Below are 19,722 nucleotides of genomic sequence, written 5' to 3'. Positions count from 1 at the left end.
GATAGATACAGCACTAAGGAATATAACAGCTAATTAGTCCATGCAGAGGGCTCAGTTCAACTCACTTCAGTGGAACCGTTAATATGCTGGAAGTCCTTCATCTCACAAGGGCTTCTGGGTCCAAGGGCAGGAAGCAGACAGCTGAGTCTAGAGCAATGCAGGCAGCCCCATCACAGACAGAACACAACATGGCGGGTCACCAATAGCAGCTTAGGAGCTTAGCGAAGCAGGCCAGCATGGGATACCGAACTGAAGCAATGCAAGACGACAGGATCCCACAGCCTCAAGCTCAAGCGATGGTGCAGCAGGTCTTGAAGAAACCTCAAGCTCTAGAAACACGATCCACAGGTTGGCTGTCCCACAGGTAGTGTAGCTCACAAGTTGAAGCAGAGAACTAGCTAAATCAGTCACACGCTGATCTTATCAGATCACCAGAGAGCAAGAGAGACTGGGGTCGGGGCTTGCCGAGCCACTGATCTCTTTGCTCTCCAATCCAACTTCCACCTTATGAATCCCACCTGTTCCTATCGGCCAGGTTGGCAAAATAAACCTACTTATCACAGGCCTCCTCAGAGCCAATCAGAAACCTGCCGGTCTTTCTCCAGTAGTGTCTGGGTGGGGCAAATGGTCAAGCGGTCAGCTCCTAGTGGAAAAGTTAGCAGGCTGCACTTGCCTAGAAGTGCCTGCAAAGGCAGGCCTGGCAAGCTGTTTCTGAGAAAGGCAGCACTGAGAACCCTACAAATGAGCTCTCATGCCCACGGGGTCGCCAGGGCTTGACACTGATGGAATGGTGACTGGTTTGAGGGCAGGCAGTCTGCGATCCCATTACTGGCCCCACAAGGAGACCCAATGAAACACAACCATCAGGGGCTGTCAGGGGTGTCTGAGGCACTGGAGTGAATTTGAACGGTGACTTGGGTTACCCTTGAACATGCTGAGATGGAAAATTCTGGTCACCCGAGTCTTCTGTTTGTCTCTGTGGGTCTCTGGATAAACAGGAATCCACTGTACCCAGCAAAGATAAACGTCGGCCGCTCGTGACCTCAGGACGAGTTATAGCCAAGAACAGACACGCACTGAAGCAGGCCCCCTGTGTTTGGAGGACAGCAGCCAGAGAGGGACACCCCAGAACCTCTCGCCGCCTGACAGCAGCAACCACAGCCGGAGACGGCAGCCCACGAGGGCTCGCCCTGCAGAGCCACAGGATGAGAAATGCTCTCTTGGAGGGTGGCTGTCCGATGCTCCCCCTTTCTGCATTCTTAGGGGCCCAGCACGGCCAGTTCTCACCTCCACAGTTGGGGCCGTCCTTGCTATCCACTCAGGGCTGCGAGCAGACCGGCCCTCTTCCAGCCGTGGCCGTCCACTCTGGAGAGAAATGTATTTGAAGAGCTCCTTCCCACCGACACATGAGAACTAGGACTCAGTTTTCTAACTGCCCCCAAGTCACTTCCGACGCAGGGTGGCCCCAATTGTTTCCTGCAGAGGGTTTTTCACACCTGTGACATTCGGCCACAGATCACCAGGCCTTTCTTCTGTGGTGCCTGTAAATGGATTCGAACTGCCAACCTTCCAGCTACAGCCCAATGCGTCGCTGTGACACCAGCTAGGGGTTTCTTGTGGTTAGATTTCAAAGTAAAAGAGAAGGAGAAACTCTCATTGCAGCCAAGGCTTGCCGCTCGCAGCAGCTCACAGGATGGGAAGGCCCGCAGGCAGCAACACAGTTGGCACCCTGGCGGGGGCAGACAGGGTAGACTGAGGAATGGACAGGAGGAGGAGGACTGGGGCCAGCTTCTACCTCCTATCCTGCTTCCCTGCTTCCATTCCCAGGAGGAATGTCCAGTTCCCTGGGTCCACAACTGGCCTAGCTGACAGGCTGCAGGATCTAGCGCAGCGGTTCTCAAGCTGTGGGTCGCGATCCTTTTGGGGGCCGCACAACCCTTTCGAAGGGGTCGCCCGATTCATAGCAGTATCAAAATGACAGTGATGAAGTAGCAACGAAAATAATGTTATGGTTGGGGGTCACCACCACATGAGGAGCTGTACTAAAGGGTTGTGGCGTTAGGAAGGTAGAGAATCACTGATAGTGAGAGGTAGTGGCGGGGGGGCAGGGTAGAGTGACCCCACCATGAGGGTTTCTGCCTGGGCTACTATTGGACAAGTGGGCCACACACTCACTCCCAGCCCTCAAGGGCAGGCTAGAACCCTCTGAGATGCCCAACCTGCGTGTCCTCAGATGTAGAGACATATATGGCCTAGGCCCTCTGGCTTGGAGCAGGGTAGGGCAGTGGCCAAACCCCACCGTGCTCCCTTGCCCCTCCGAACGCCCAGCGACATCCAGTCCTGCCCCATAGCCCCTCGTCCACATCACAGCTGCCTGGAGCTCAGCTTTTGACCTAGACCTGGGTTTGGCGGCATTAACTTGGTCAATTAGTTGCCATCGGCTGAATGGACACAATGCTAGATAACCCAACGTGCAATTTAATTGGGGCCATTGTGACTAATGGAACTCCAGGCAAAGAGCCAGCCAGCTGTGGGGAGTAAGGACCTTGAACTACCGTGAATGGAGAAAAAGAGCCCCTTATGCACGAACAGGGGGCCCTCACGCTGAATAACCCAAACTCATCTCACAGGCATTCATTCACGTTGCTCATTTCCTCCTGGCCCTGTTGGAGGTTCGTTCTGACTTTACACTCTCTGCCCTTCTCCCTTCCCACTCTTCTTCCTTCTGCCCACTTGTTTTCTCTGATTCCTTGACTTTTTCCTTCTCTTCCCTCCCCGTTCCTCCTTCTCTCTCTTTCTCTAATTCATTGACACACAGCAGACACACACACCCCACCCCCCAGGAAGAAACACAGGCTCCTCTTATGGGCAGGCAGTGTGTGTACACACACACACACACACACACACACACACATACTAACACCACAACTCCCCCAAACGGGGGCAAGGGCAGGAAAAACTGAGGTTCAGGGAATCAGTGGGTGGCCCTGCAAAGCCTCTACCCACCCCAGCCTTGCATCTCCTCTGCCAGGGCTCTTGTTTGTATGACAACATGGTCCAAAGTGGGCTCCACCATCTTTAGCGGCCAGGGACGTGCAGAGGTGGCTAGTGTAAAATGACGTCACATCAAACGTTTCCGAAACACAGTCGCAGGGAGGAGACGAGCCAGTCAGCGTGCAGTGTAGCAACAATGAAATATACAGCTTTTCCACTAGTTCCTAAATGCTTCTCCCTCCCCCCACTACTATCATGATCCTAATTCTACCTTACAAATCCAGCTAGACCAGAGGATGTACTCTGGTACAGATAGGAACTGGAAACAGGGAATCCATGGCAGATGATCCCTTCAGGGCCAGTGCCGAGAGTGGTGACACCAAGAGGGTGGAGGGAAGGTGGGTTGAAAAGGGGAAACTGATAACAAGGATCTACATATAACCCCTCCCTGGGGGATGGACAACAGAAACGTGGGTGAAGGGAGACGTTAGACAGTGTAAGACATGACAAAATAATAATAATTTATAAATTATCAAGGGTTCATGAGGGAGGGGGGAGGGGGGAAGGAGAAGGGAAAATGAGGAGCTGATACCAAGGGCTTAAGTGGAGAGCAAATGTACTTGACACAATGGATGGATGAATGGATTGTGATGAGTTGTATGAGCTCCCAATAAAATGATTAAAAAATAAAGTTTCCAAAACAACATGAAGCAGATGTCCTCCTTGTGAGACTTCTTAGAGTTTTTAGGAATCGGCGGGGGGTGGGGTGGAGGGCCGGGGGGCAGCATGTGCAGCGTGCTCGTGGATCCTGGACACGGCCTGGGTGTCACCCCCACAAAGGCTGGCCTTGGGCTAACGTCTGTCTGAAGACAGTTTCTCAGAGACCAGAAGGAAGGGGTTCAAACAGGCAGAGCTCCTCCTGCCCGGCATCAGCCTCATTCCACAAGTGCCAATCAAGGGCCCAGAGCTGAACTTGGGGTCATAACCTTGGTATCCTCAGAAGGGGAGTCCCATAGGTATACCCTGCAGCCACTGGCCTCACCAGACCAGGCCCAAGACCCCAGTCATGGCAGGGGCCAGCGTAATCGTTATGAACCAACACCGGGCTGTATCACTTGTGTTGAAAACCTTCCACAGCGCCCAGCATCCTAGGATAAAGTCAGAGCGTTATCCGGGAACCCTCACCTCCACCCCAAGCTCACGCCCAATGTTTCTGCTGTCCATGCCAGTGAGCCAGAGCTGCCTGAGGGCCCACCCTCCACCAGGCTCATCCAACGTCCCTGTCCCTATGCGCAAGCCCCAATCCTAGGACCCCCATGTAGTTCTTCCTCTTCTGGAACATTTTATTCCTGTTTCCAAGATCTCCTGCACTCCAGACTGGCCTCTCTTCGCCACCCCCACCCCTTCCCTACCACGAATTTATCTCGGATGTGCCTATCTCCCCAGCAGGCTGTAGACCCTAGTTCTGTTCAGCAGCACAGTCCCGGGGGCCCCAGAGTCACACAGAGGACCCTACCACGGTCGGCATCCACACTTGTGTTCCAACCTCCTACGGTGTCAGGTCCCCAGGGAGAGAGAGCAGGCACCCAGATACACCCAGGTTGTGTGACCCTCGGCTACTTCCTCACCCTCTCTGCGTTTCTTCCTGGTCTGTAGCCTGGCGCTGGGCTGATGGATGTAGAACCCAGGACACGACTGAGCCCGTGGTAAGTGGCATGCCTGCTGTGCCGTGGTGCCGATGGTGGTATCAGCTCACGGGCCTGGGCACAGAACCGGCATTGCAGTTCGGGGAAGAGCCCTTTCCTGTCCGGGGCCTCAGCACCCCCCCCCCACACACACACACTGTAAAATGAGACTGATTCTTAGAAAGTGCTTCCAGTTCCAACAAGAACGGCCCCAGACCGAGCCTCTCACACATATAAAAAATATCTGAAACCTCCCCCCATGAGCAGCTCTGGGGACCCCAAAACCAGGACGCTGCCTCTGGAAGGCAAACACGATCCCTCTCTGAGATGCGGCCACCAAAGGAGGGAATGCTAGACACACACCCCCGCCCTCCTCTGCCCTGCAGCTGTGGCGCTGAGAGTGGGGGCGACCTTCGGGGTCTCCCCACACGCTTCTCCCTGGGCACTGGCCCTTCCCGCCTCCTCCACCTGACACTGGGCTCTCCGCTTGCCATGGGTTTGTGCAGCTCAACTTTTGGAAGTAGCCTTCCTCCCATGCTCCCTCAGCTCGGCCACCTCTTTGTGCCCCTGGTGTGGCACCCTGCACACTGTATTGAGTCGTCTGTCTCACCTGATCCCACATCTTTATTCATTTCTCTAGTATGGGCACGTGCAGGGAGTGGTGATGTGTTGGGCTGCAATCCCCGTGGTCGGTGGTTCAAACCTTGCAGCAGCTCCGTGGGAGAGACACCAGGCTTTCTACTCCCACCATCAGTTCGTGTCTCAGAAGCCCATGAGGAGTCGTTATGCTTCAGCCTGGACTCGATGGCAGGAAGAGTTTAGCTAAGTTCTAGGAGTCCGTGGGTGGAGGGGGGGGCGGGACAGCGAAGCACCCACATGCTAATGATCAAGAGGCGGCTGGTTCGAGCCCCCCAGCCACTCTGCAGGAGGAAGGTGAGACGGCCTGCTTCCTCGGAGAAGGCAGCTCTACTCTGTCCTGAAGGGTTGTGAGGGGTGGGAATCGACTTGGCTGCATTGAGAGCCCGGATGTTGAGCAGCATCGCAGACCTTTCTCAATGGGGCCCCTTGGGAGGCACCATCACTTGTGATGGAAGCAGCGGTGTGAAGCTCCTCAAGGGGCTCCCCAGAACCGCTCACTCCTCAACACCCCCCCCCAAGAGGCCATGAACTGAGTCCCCTGGCCCTCCCCCCAGGAAACAAGAATAAAACCTCACTGTCCTGGAGTTGATTCTGACTCCTAACGACCCTACAGGCCTCCTCCTGAAGGCCCCTGGGAAGAACGCAGCAGAGGCCGGAGGCCCCGGACTGCAGCGGGACAGCCCTTCGCCTGGGAGCAGAAATGCCTGACTCCAGCCACGTGGGTGGCGGCCTTCTCTGCGTCAGGCTGGTCTGGTGGAGACAATGACCTCACCTGCTTGGAAGAGCCCGTGGCGGCTGCTGGGCTCTGGGGTCGGGGAGGGGTCCAAGAGCCAGACTGAGAGGAGCTTGGGGGCTGAGAATACCTCCTCCCTGGCCTGGCCGTGGCCCAGCGCTGTGGCCTGTGGTCTGGCCGGGAGCAGGGGACCAGACCTCCCCGTGGCTGGCACGCATGCAGCAGCTGCATCCCTACCACGGTGGGAACTGGAGAGGGGCTGACTGACGTGGGCGGCTGACCTCACGCCTCCCCATGTCCCCTCCCTCCCCCTGCCCCCTCGTCATGCCTCGCTGCTGTGGGGAGCAGGACCTACAGGGTCGGTGGTCCAGACTGGGGGAAGGGGAGCATCACTGCAGAAGGCCCAAGGGAGTGGGCTCCTAGGCCGAGTAAGGGCCCACTGCAGGGACACAGGAAGGACACCCCTCCCACCGCCCCCGTGGACTAGAGAGAGCTGACATCCCTCGCCCTGAGGAGGGTCGCCTGATGGGGACTTGAGCAGCCCAGACAGTCACATGAATCAAAGGCAGAGCACATAGTCAGCTGAGACCTGGCTCACTCATCCATGGGCCTACTGTGGGCCACATCGCTCCATTGGAGGCTCCTGTGATGGATCTGAAACCAAGGCCCAGGAAGTTGAGGCGCTTTCCAAAGCTGCAGGCAGATGGATGGCCAGGCTGGTGCCACAGATGCCACTCAGATCAAAGGAACAGAAATCCCCAGGTGGGCTGAGCTCCCAGGGCTGCAGCCCTGGCAGCTCTGGGCTCTGGTCACTTACTACAGAGGACAACTACCCCAGAGAGTCTCCTTCTCCCACCGAGGGGCTGGAGGGTTCGAACTGCCCTCTCTTCAGTTAGCAACCTGGTGTGTAATCACCACGCCACCAGGCTTCCTTCTGTGTACACAGGGATTGGAGAAACCAGTGTCGCCCCTGTGGAGCCGGACAAGTCAAGGGCCAGCATGGGGAGGTCTAGAGGCCAAGCCACCATAGACCTGGGAAGGTCAAACCTGAAGGGCCCAAGAAAGACGTCAGCCAAGAAAAGATACTTGTCTTAGTCTTGAAGGCCAGAATGTCTTCCGCACGGAGGAGGAAGCGTCGTGCAAAGATGTGGGGAGGTGGGAAAATGCGGCAATGAACGGACCCTCGAGCCAGTGCCCCAGCTGGAGGAGGAGCAGTGGGGGAGGGGATCCGAGAAGATGGCGTTGGGCAGGATCTTGCACATCTGGAGGCCCCCTAATCTGAAGGTTGGCAGTTCAGGATAAACGGGGGCACAGACACACCACAAGACGGCATGTCATGCATCACTGAAAAACAATGCTGAGAACACAAAGCGCCTCGGGACACGGTGGCCCAGGAGAACATGATGCCGTGTGAAGCGTGTCGATCACAAAAGGACAAATGCTGCAGGAGGGACGACTATACGGATACGAACCAAGAGCAAGACTTGCGCACCAAAGGAGCAGACTTTGAGAGTTCCCAGGCGGGGGGAGGGGTGGGGGGGGTCTTGAGCTGGGGAAGGAGGACCAGTCTGTTCAGAAGCCGGGAGAGGTGACTTGGGTGGGAGGGAGGATGGGGTTCGTGAAAGGGAAACAAGACGTCAAGGCGTCGCGGTGGGATGCACGACAGGGGTGAGGGTGGATGAGTGGTCTGGATGCGAACTTGATGTTCGGAATGCAACCCCCACTGAATTCACCATCAAGAAAAAAATCATTTAAAAAAATTGGAGTCTCCAGTGCAGTCCCCAGGGAGCAGAGCTGCTGGTGGATCTGTGTGACCAACCTTGCAGTTAGTGGCACAGGATCTGGGCCATCGTGCCACCCAGGCTCCTGCGTCTCCAGCCCCCCCCCCCCCCCCATGGAGGTCACCACCAATCAGAATCCATTCCAAGCGACAGCAATGGGTTGCAGAGTTGCTTTTGTCTTGAGCCCTTGGAGTTCACGGCTCCAGCTACTAGGTGAAAGGACGGTGAGCCGAGTCCCCTCCCTGAGAGACACTGCCGAAGAAAGAGCTGCCGATCCACTTCTGGAAAAGAAAAGAAAAAAACAAAAAAAATCTCCCAAACCATTGATCATACATACCACAGAGCACACGTGGCGTTGCCGGCAGACAGCATTGACTGGCGAAACAAAACTGCAAACCCCTTGCTTAACCTAACGGGAGCCCTGAGAGGGTGTTGTGGATTTCAAGTTGGGCTGCTAACTGAAAGGTCGGGAGTTCAAAAGCACCACCCGCTCCAGGGGAGAAAGACAAGGCTTTCTACTGCCATTAAGAGAGGCCATCTCGGGAACCCACGGGACAGTTCTACTCCGTCCGTAGGGCCACTGAATCAGGATGTACGTGACAGTTTTGTTCAAAAACAATGAAGAATTTCAAGATGTCGAGAACAGAGCCTTAAACGAAGCCTGGGGCCCTTCTGAGCAGAGGGGTGGGCATGAAGTCAGGCAGGAGGCTGGGGCCTTGGACTACACCTTGGTGCACAGCAAGGGGGTGGCCTCAGCCTCTCAGTAATTTGAACTTTTGGAAGCTTCTGGAATGCAGGGTGGTTGGACCAGCTTGGAAGGGGGACCAGCGTTGAGGCAGGGTGGTGGTCTGCAGGCTGTGGTGATGTAATAAGGGCCTGGGGCAGGGGAGTTGGCAGGAGGGAATGTTTCAGAGGTGACGTGAATCCAAACTGGACACGGGGTCAGATAGTATTGTCCAAGGGCTACCTAACAATTGTGTATAAAACTGAGATTTCTCTTATCAGAGGCCCAGGAGGAGTGTACTCCCTCTGACAGTTCTAGGGGGAACTCTGCCTTGCCTTCCTCCCCCGCCTTGGCCGCCTTTACAAGGCCTTCTCTTGGTCTGCCTGCCTCCCTCGGGTGGCTCTTAGAAGGACAGTTGTCGCTACATTTTTGGCTCAGTGGATCATCTAGAATGAGCTCAACTTAAGATCCTTCACTCACTGTCAGCTCCTCTTTTCCCAAATAGGGTCACATCCACGGGTTCCCGAGATTAGGGTGCGGCTGAGGGTGATGCATGTGACACCCCCTTCCCCAAACAGGACAAGAGCCCCAGGGAGGACAAGGTTCCCACGCCGCCGGCCGCTGCTGCTCCTGCCCGGCGGCATTCTCCACTCTCGTCTGGGGAGCTGGGTGGGGACTGGGGAGCCGGGCCAAGGAGAAAGCCTGCTGACAGGTAGAGCCCGCCCAGCTTTGATTCATTGACCGTCTGGGCCAGAGCTGGACCAAGGCAATGGGAATGACAAGAATGGCTCACACAGACTTTCCTCTTGCTTGGCGGTTTGGTTGGCAGCCTCCAGAGAGGGGCTGTCTGCTCCCTGCACCCCCAGCTTGGCTCTCCACCCCATCATCGCATCTGTGGCTACCCTTCTCATCCCACCCACACCTCACCTCCTTGAGACATCTTCTCTGCCCCCCCCAGCCTCCGCCCCCCTCCCCCTCACCGTCTTTGAGTCTCAAAGAGTGGGCAGGCCCTGACCACGTCCTCATAATTGAAATATTTGCCCTGAAGTGAGTCCGGGCCAGGGCGGTGCTACCCCCCACTCCAAGGGAGGACATCGTCTGGGAAGTGGCCTAGATGCCCAAGCCAAACACCCAGCCCATGGCCATCAGGTTGGTTCCAAAGCATAGCAACCCTTCTAGGACAGAGTAGAACTGACACCCCCGCCCCCACCCCCACAAGTCTCGGAGGCCTTTTTAATTTTTTCCCCCAATTTCTTCCTTCTGTTTTAGACAATTTTATTGGCATATAATTCATGTATCATACAGTTCAATACTATACTTCAATCATATTAAAAAGAGCTGGACAATCATCAACACAATTCATTTTAGAATATATTTTTGAGGTCTTGTGCTCATTGTTATGAGCCCCCCCAACCCCCCTGCTGTGCCCCCAGGGAACCACCAATCCCGTTACTGTCACCAGAGATTTAGCTGTCCTGGATTTCATAAGACTGAAAGACCTTCTACAAACAAACAAACAGAGAGCCCAACAACAATAACAAAGTAAAAGAGAGAGAAACCTCAGTGGAAAAGAAAGCAAAAAATATGAAAAACCAGAACAAACTTAAAGCGGGCCAAAAGTAAGATCCAAATGATGAGATGTTAGGTTTAACCTAACTGCATCTGCAATTACCCCCCCCCTTCCAGAGCAGCCTGCATGGCAGCAAGGCGATCCCTGCCCACTGCGCTAGGGATTCCCTGGCTTGGCTTGTCTCTCCAGAATCTTCCAGACAGGAGGGAGGCGCCTGATGGACCTTTTGTAAATATATCATATGTCGATGGAAAGCTTAGAAAACCCCGAGGCAATTCGTCTATCCAGTCACTCAAAGATAGGAAGAGCCACAAGGTCCAGAGGCAAACATCTGGAGACACCCCCCCCACACACACACACGCACAGGTGTGCCACGCTCCGCAGGGGAGTATCAGTCCATCATAAACGGGAAAAAGGTTCGGATCAATGCTACACCATCCAGAGCCTTGACCTCATCATGCCGAGGGAAATAAGTCCGTTGTCAGGGGACAGGTACACTGTGATTGCACTGCTATGAAGCATCTGGAATTGGCAATTATATACAAACCAGAGCTTGCTTGTGGTGATTACCCATGGAAGCGGGAAGGAAAGGGGGCATCCTTGCTTAGGGGACACTGAATTTCTGTGACGGATGATGGAAACTTTTACAAACGGAGAGTGGGGTGGTTGTACAACATAAGTAATGTCACAGAATTGTGACAAGGGACAGCGTTTTCTTACATATTCTTTTTCGCCACAACTTTGCTTTTTAATGTCTGAGGGGTGGGGGGAGATGCTTCTGAGCCATGTTTGGTCTCTGTCCTACCCTGAGACTCATCAGCCCCCCTCTTGGATTGGGCTAAAGCCCCAGCTTCTGCTAGGTGCCCCGGTCCCTGCGGGCGTCCCCAGTGTTGAGCTTCTTTTGATAATTGTGACCCAGCTTCTGCAAAGACCACCACAGGGCCAGTGGGGAACCCTTCATGAAGGATGCCCTCTTGGAGGGCACTCAGCCACTTCCCACTCACACATCTCCACCTTCTCAGGAGTCTGGAAAGAAATTCCCTTTAGGACTCAGGGTGAGGGTGGGCACGGGGGGAGGGGGCAGGAACCCCCCCTCCCCTTTCTGATGGTAAAAAATAACATTACAGATCACCGTTCCCTTTTCCCTATTGTGGCCAGGAGTCTCGGCGCCAATTTGCAACTGGGCCAGGGTAATTAGGTGGTCCCTGGGCCAGGGTAATTAGGTGGTCCTTGGTGAGATGAGGAATCTATGTCCCGTATTTCCATGGTCTTGGCTTTATCCATCAGCTTGTACCCTCTTGGATCCTGATTCTCGTTTCTCTACTGGCCACCCTATATTTTCTCAGTCTCTTTGATTGGGTCCTTTCTGTTGTGAGGGTCGTGGGTGCTGTTTAGAAGCAATAAGGTTATAAATAAGGAAACATGAGGATATTAATACTTCTTTCTGGAAATGTGATGCTTCTGGGGTAGGGAAGGGGGGCTGGGTGCAGTGTACTTTATTGATGGTATATGACAAGGTTGGGCTCTCTAAGCCCCTCCCCTTCTTCCAGGTTCTGGATGGAAACTCAAGGGCTATTCTGTGTGTTGAGGGATCAAGTTGGGGCAAAGACTCCCCAGCATCTGAGGGCCTCTCTCTTCCTCTAGTGCTGTTCCTGGGGCTGGTGACCCATGGGGGACTCAGTCCTTGGAGGTCATGTGGACCATAAGGTCCACCACTCTGCTGCTGTAGCCAAATTCATTGTCATGATCCCCTGGGAAGGGCCACCCCTGTCAAGGGCCACTGGGAAGGGATCACCCAGTCAGGGTGCAGTATAGCACCGATGAAACATACAACTTTCCTCTAGTTCTTTAATACTTCCACCCCCACTGTCATGACCCCAGTTCTGCCTTACAAATAGGCCTAGACCAGAGCATGTGCACTTGTACAGATAAGAGCTCTCGACACACTGAATCCAGAATCCCGCTGGACCAATAATGAGAGTAGCGATACCATGAGGTTAAGGGCAATGTGGGGGGAGAAGGGGGAGAGAGGAGAACTGATCACAATTATCGACATATAACCCTCCCCCCAGGGGGACAAACAACAGGAATGTGGGTGAAGGGAGACAGCAAACGGTGTAAAATATGAAAAAAATATATAAATTATCAAGGGTTCAAGAGGATAGGAGGGTGGGAGACGGAGGAGGAAAAAGAGGAGCTGATACCAAGGGCTCAAGTAAAAAGAAAATGCTTGGAAAATGATGATGGCAACCTATGTACAAATATGCTCGATACGGTTGATGTATGGATTGCTACAAGAGCTATAAGAGCTCCCAATAGAATGATCTTTAAAAAAAAAAAATCATTGTCATACCAGGACATGATCTTGACAACGTGGTCGCCGAGGGCAATGCCAGCCCCGGCATCAGAGGTGGAGGAGCAGGGGTCACTGTGGAAGTCGCAGGAGACACCCTGGTCCTCAGTGTAGCACAGGATGCCCTTTAGGGACCATCGGACACCTGCTTTGCCACTTCCTTGATGTCATCGTACTTGGCAGCTGTCCCCAGACGGCAGGTGAGACCCACGACCAACACTTTGGGGTGGGGGGGTGGGGGGTATGACGATGGCACAGAAGTTTCCCATTCAGCTCTGGGACCTTGCCCACAGCCTTGGCAGTGCCAGTAGATGCGGAGATGAGGTTCTGGGCAGTCCCACGGCCGTCGCAGGAGACTTTCCCAGAGGGGCTGTGCGGGATATAAAAAGAGTGTTTGTTCCTCAGCTTGTCTCCCCCAAATATATGTTAGTCCTAGTATGCTGATTGACGTTGGCGGAATCTCGCTCCTAGACGGTGGAGATGGAGTTCCCATGGATGATAAGCTTCCCTTGACGAATCACACTGGAACACATAGACATATGTCTTTCAGGTCAATGAAGGGGTCATCGAGGACAGCAATGTCCATTTTGCCAGAATCGATAGCAGCCCTGGTGACCAGGCGCCCAGTGTGGCCAAATCCATTGACTCCGCCCTTCCCCACTGTGTGCCCGGGATGCAGCTGCACTGCGCGGGAACAGGAAGATGCATCAAAGCCTGGAAATATGCTTTTGTGAAATCAAAGGTCTCTCTCTGCATAGAGCCAGGAGCCACGGAGCCGATGCTGGTGCCTGGGCACCCACGGGGTTGGAGCGCAACTGTGCTTCATAGGCGTTTCCATGACAAGCACTTTAACCACCTGAGGCACCAAGGAGGCCGCCCACCCCCAGACCTGCTGGAGGGGGTTTCCTGGACCTGCCGGAACAGGGTGTAGTTTGGGAGGGAATATGACAGGAAGTTCCTGAGCAAGGCTAGGAGCGATCAGCTGTTTCTAACTCCGTGTCCCCAGGTCCACTCCCAATACTCTGGTGCCTGCTGGCCCTACTGCCTGAAGCGCAACCCACGGCCAACCTCACAAAGCTGTCCTCCCATCAGGGCCACCGATCGGAGACAAGGTTGGAGTTTTGCAAAAGAACCTCTACTAAGACCTGAAAGACTGGCAGCCCTCAAATGCTGCCCAGAGAGGCAAAAGGGCCACGCAGCATTCAGTCCCTGAACTCCTGTACCTTCCTGCTGTCGAACGAATTCTCTGGTCCCTGATGAGAGGGCAGGAATTGTGTTCTCTGTCCTCCCTTGGTCAGAGAGAACAAAGGGCTGGGAGCCAGAGACTGGGTCACTCTCAAGGCAGAGAGTGAAAACGGTCACTCACTGGGAGAAATGGAGCAGGCGGGGGCGGGGGGTGTGTGTGCCTATGTCCTCGCCTGGGCTCTGCTCTATCCCATCCTGTGCCCCTGAGGGGTAGGTCCCAAAGTGTGAGATCAGTTGGGAAATATTGAGAGTAATAAAGACCAACACTGATTATGATCTTTAACAAAGTTGCTAGAAGGATCCCGGAGCAGGAGGCAGGCATGCGCCTTGGAGAAGAATCCAGTCTGCCCACACGCTCCCCAGCAGGACAAGGGGGCACTCTCTCCTGGGGTCTGCAGGATTCTGACAGCTCTGATCCAAGACCACAGGCCAGGCGGATGGGGCAGGGGACCAGGGAGGACGACATTCCCAGCTGATTCCTCCGCTCGCTCAGGGTCCTGGTCCCAGGGCTCAAGGAGACCTGGCAGGTACATTTCTTATCCATGTGGCAGAGGGGGCAGCGCAGCCAGGTCCCCAGCCGGGTCTCCTCTCTGCCATCTGAAATGTCGTGAGGCCTCAGAGGACATGGGAACCCCCCACACCAGCAGCCCCAGATGCCCACGCTCATAGTCTATGCAGGCCCTGGGTTTTTCACATTGAAATACGTTTCCTGACTCAGCCTCAGTGCCTGTGAACCCCTCTGTGAGGGGGGGCTGGGTTCTAGTCTCCGTTGAGACAAAAGATGCAGAAATGGAGGCTCTGGGAGGCTAGAGAACTGCCCTGTCATCACCCAGCTCCCAGGAGATGCTGCCCGTGTCCCCTCATGTTCATGTCCTTTCTGTCTCCAGGAACTCACGTCGTTGAGCCTGGGAAAGCCTCCCCAGGGGGGTGGTCCCCAGGGGACTCAGGGTTCTTGGCTAAAGATAAAGACGTTTCCAGACCAGCGCCCCCTAGAATGACTAGGCAGCGGAGTCTTACTTGGGGGGTTGCAGAGGCTCATGTGCTGGGCTGCTAACGGAAAGGTTGAGCGTTTGAGCCAACCCGGAGGCTCTTCTGAAGAAAGGTCTGGTCTCTACAATGGAACAAGCAGTCAGGGTTCCTGGCCTGTGAGCCCAGATCTGCCCCCACGCCTGGTGCCTCCATGAATAAGAATCGACATAGGCGACCAGAAACAGAAACGAAGGTACAGAGGTGGGCTGTATTTGGGAAAGAGAGAAGTAAAGAAGTTGGGTTGCAGAACCAGAATGAGGTGGAAGGTTGGGAGGATCTCACCCACTTACCCTCCATGGGGTCCCTATGGGAGTGGACCCAGCTGACCCAGCTGGAGAGATGGGAAGACAGGTCCTCCTGGACCAGGAGGATGAGGGATGAGTCTCTTGAGTCAGAGGGACTCGAGGGGTTTTGACTCATGGAAGTAATGGGTGGAATGATTAGGTGTGACCAGGTCTTGGATGCAATTGGTAGGAACACCTGGTATCCTGCAGGGAGATATAAGCAGATGGAGAGAAGCAGGGATAGCGAGAGACAGAGGGAGCGAGATCTTGGCCCCAGAGCTGCCGGTGAAGATCCGGTGTGAGCTGAGTCTCTGCGTCCATCCCTACATCCGTCATGGTGCCTTTCTGCAGGATCCCAGGACTCCTGTCCCTGCTGCTTGGTCTGCACTGGAATCTAGGGGGAGGGAAGCCCCTTCTTAGCACGCCAGCCAACGCGTCCTGCACTTTGGACACCCCGTGTCCCAGCAACATCAAGACCCAGATCAGGAGCCAGCTGATGCAGCTCCACAGTGGCGCGGACACCCTCCTCGCTGTCTATGTAAGTTACGCCTTTCCGTTGCAGGGGACTGAGGAACAAGTGTGGGTGGGCTTGGGCAGCAGCAGTGAGCATAATTTATGCAGATACCTGGAGAGGCGCACTGATTTGGGCTGGGCATGGTGGCCAGCGAGAGAATACTTTGAAGCTGAAAGCAGATGAAGGAGATACAGAAAGACTTGAAAGAAGGTGTTCAGTGAGGTGCTGTGGATGGGGACCGTGGGTGCAGAGAGAGGCCCAGGTGGGTGAAAGGAGATGTGTGTGTGTGTGTGTGTGTGTGTGTGTGTGTGTGGCGCGGCTTTGAAGATGAGGCATCCTGATTGTCCTTCCTTCTCCATGGGCTCACGACAACGAAAAGGAAAGCAGAACCAGTGGCTGCCAGTTAATTCTGCCTCACGGTGGCCATATTGGAGCACTGGTGGTGTCCTGGTCTGTAACTATGGGGTCAGCAGTTCGAACCACCAGGCTCTCCATGAGAGAAAGATGAGGTTTTCTCCTCCTTTAAAGAGTCACAGTTCGATATTCCTGCTCAGAGCAGAGAATGCACAGAGAGGACCATAGGGCCGGCCCCACCACAAGACAAGATATTGCTCACTGAGCCATAGAGCTACAGGGGACAGCACTGGGGACACAGCGAGGGAATTATGTCCAATCACGCTGGGGTGAAACACTAAGGGCATGCCACAGAGCAGCAAGGGGAGCAAAGCGATGAAATCCCCAGGAATACCAAAAATAGAATTGGGAGAAAGTGTGGCACTCCATCAGCCTCGACTGGAAAACACTCCTAAAGATCACAAAACAGACCTGGAAGGAGTTATAGGCTTTTCCATTTTTGGTCCTTGGCTTTCTTTTTGTTGTTATTTTGGTTGTTGTTGTTATTGTTGTTTTGTCTTCCTTTGGTCTTTTGTTTGGCTTTACCTGTTTTTTTCACTTATTGTCTCTGCATGTCTATCTAGATAAGATAGGCAGGATAAAGAATTCAGAGACAAAAACAACCAAACCAATGGTTCGGTGGGAGGTGGGGGGGACACAGGAGAAGGGAAGACAGGAGAAAGGAAGGGACTGGTCAACCAACCCAGGGACAAGGGAACAACAAGTGAACTAAAATCAATGGAAAGAAAGGCATAGGATGTTTAGTGGGGCTTAATCAAGGGCAGTGTAACAGCAAGGAATTGCTAAACCCGAATGAAGGTGGAACATGATAGTGGGACAAGAGGAAAGTAAAAGGAAATAGAGGAAAGAACTAGGAGGCAAAGGACATTTATAGAGGTCTAAATACAGGCATGTACATATGTAAATATATTTATATATAATGATAGGGAAATGCATCTGTGTACCTATATCTATATGTTAAGAATTAGATAGCAGATGGATATTGGGCCTTGGCTCAAGTACTCCCTCAACACAAGAACACTTTGTTCTAAGAATCCAGCATTCTGGTTCCCCCGGGCTCCGCACCCCTGATGCTACGCGGGAGCTGAGCCCTCTCTGGCCGGGACGATGGTGAAGTATTTCCTGGGCCAGAGCGTGCTCCGGAGTTCCTGGGACCAAGTGTTCACCGCCTTCTGGCAGCGGTACCCGAATCCCTACAGCAAGCATGTCCTGACAGAAGACATCGTGCACTGGGAGGTGACCCCTGACCAGAAGCTCCTATCCAGGCGACTCCTGACCAAGACCAACAGGATGCCCCGCTGGGCCGAGCGACTGTTTCCCGCCAATGTCGCTCCAATGTCGCTCACTCGGTCGCTCACTCCGTTGTGGACCCACAGAATCAGACCATGACCACCTTCACCTGGAACATCAACCATGCTCGGCTCATGGAATTTGATCTGGCCCGGTTTAAAAGCAATGTGACCAAGACTATGAAGGGCTTTGAATACATCCTGGCCAAGGTGAGGCCCCTTCTAGACGCTTGTTGAAACAGCCAAGGAAGCCACAGAAAAGGCAAAGGAGACGGCACTGGCAGCTACCGAGAAGGCCAAGGACCTGGCCAGCAAGGCAGCCACCAAGAAGCAGCAGCAGCAGTTCGTGTAGCCAGCCCAGCCCCCTGCCCCCACCCATGACCAGACGATCTGGCTCCACCCCCCTGAGGAGCCTGCAGTATGCTTTCTTAATTAAAAATCAACTTCCAGCCCCTATGTACTGTCTGGGGGCATGTGGGGGGGAGGTGTCCATTTGGCACTACAGGACACCAAGCACGCCACCCATGTGTGTGCCAGGCCTGCTTATTTCCCCCGTGGGCAGCTGAGGGACAGACAGAGAGGTGCAGACCTGCCCTCACAGCTCACAGTGGCCAGGAGATGTCTTGAACACTGGACTGTAAGCTCCACAGGAGCAGAGATCTGTTTGCTCTCTGATGTGTCCCAGGTACTGAAACCATACTTAGCACATAAGAAGCACTCAATAAATACTTGTTGAATTCAACTAGCCTCAAAAAAAAAAAAAAAAAAAAAAGAATCCAGCATTCTGTGATGCTCACCTTTCTGACAGGATCTCTGGAGGCAAAATGGGTGCATAAGCAAATATGGTAAAGAAAGCTGATGGTGGCCAGCTATAAAAAGATACAGTGTCTAGGCTCTTAAAAGCTTGAAGATAAACACGAGGCCATCTAGCTGAGAAGCAACAGGGTGCAAATGGAAGAAGCACACCAGCCTGTGTGATCATGAGGTGTCGATGGGATCAGGTATGGGCGGGGTGAGAGTGGAGTGGAGATGCAAAACCTATCTGTAGACAATTTACATTCCCTTACAGAAGGGTCACAAGGAAAAGATGAGCTAGTCAGGGTACAGAGTAGCACGGATAAAATGTACAACGTTCCTCTAGTTTCTTAATACTGCTACAGATAAGAGTCCGAAACACAGGGAATCCAGGATAGATCAACCCCTTAGGACCAACAATGAGAACGGAGATACCAGGAGGATAAAGGGAAGGTGGGTGGAGACAGGGCAAATAGATCACGAATATTGACATATAACACCTTCCCAGAAGGACAAACAACAGAAAAGTAGGTGAAGGGTGACAGAGGACTATGTAAAATATGAAAATAATAATCTATAACTTATCAAGGTTCATGAGGGAGAGAGGGTGGGGGAGGGAGGGAAAAATGAGTGACTATCAAGGGCTCAAGTAGAAAAAAAAAGTTTTGAGAATGATGATCGCAACATACGTACAAATGTGCTTGACACAGTGGATGGATGTATGGATTTCGATAGGAGCTGTAAGAGCCCCCAAATAAAAGTATTTAATAATAAATAAACAGAGTCCCAGTCTTGAGAACTCACAGAGGTGGTTCAACTCTGCCCTACAGGGTCATTATGAGTCAGACTTGACTCAATGGCAGTGTGTGTGCATGAGTGAAGTGCCCCCCTGTGTGTCCCAATAGAACTGTACTGTTGGGGTTTGCAATGGCTGCTGCTTTGGGGGCAGCAGATCATGAAACCTTTCTTTGCAGGCACCTCTGGGTGAGCTTGAAGCTCCAAGCTGACAGTGAGCCGCCTAGAGGGATAACCACACGCACCACCCAGGAAACCCTCATGCCCACAGAAGCCATCAGCACCAGGGCAGACCCCTGGGTGGCTCACTAAGTCAGTACCCAGATTCCTGCCTGGCCTTCACGACGACCCTGCGATGCCTGCAGGACAAGGCATTGGGTCCCTATGCCGCCACAGGCTGGGAAACAGAGGCCCGAGGGCTTGCTGTCTGCAGATGTGGGTGCCTGGGCTGGAACTCTGAGTCCTGCCTTCTTGCTCACCTGCCCTCTGCCCTCTGCTTCTCAGAACACAGCCCAGGGAGAACCTTTCCACCAAGAAGCGGACAACCTTTGCAAAGAGGACTTGCCCAGCTTCCCAGCCTTCCACGCCAACAGCACAGAGAAGGACAAGCTGCTGGCCCTGCACCACATCGTCACCTTCATGATCAGCTCCCTGGACGGCATCCAACAGACCCAGAAGGCCCTCAACCCCAACACGCAGGACCTGCACACCCGTCTGAGCCACACTTCACGCACCCTGCGCGGGCTGCTCAGCAACGTGCTCTGTCGCCTGTGCAAAGAGCACCACGTGGGCCGGGTTGATGGCACCGCCGGCCTCAGTGTCTCGGGCAAGAGCTACTTTGAGCAAAAGCAGCTGGGCTGCCAGTTCCTATGGAAGCA

The 19,722-nt window shown here is 53.9% G+C and overlaps 1 pseudogene; it reads left to right on the top strand.

The window, feature by feature from the left end:
- The first annotated feature begins 17,024 nt into the window (after window positions 1-17,024).
- LOC142429147 (PRELI domain-containing protein 1, mitochondrial pseudogene) lies at window positions 17,025-17,996 on the top strand (annotated as a pseudogene).
- The last annotated feature ends 1,726 nt before the right edge of the window (window positions 17,997-19,722 follow it).

Source organism: Tenrec ecaudatus, chromosome 16 (genome assembly GCF_050624435.1).
Source record: "Tenrec ecaudatus isolate mTenEca1 chromosome 16, mTenEca1.hap1, whole genome shotgun sequence".
Lineage (NCBI taxonomy): Eukaryota > Metazoa > Chordata > Mammalia > Afrosoricida > Tenrecidae > Tenrec > Tenrec ecaudatus.
This window is presented reverse-complemented; position numbering and strand designations above follow the sequence as displayed.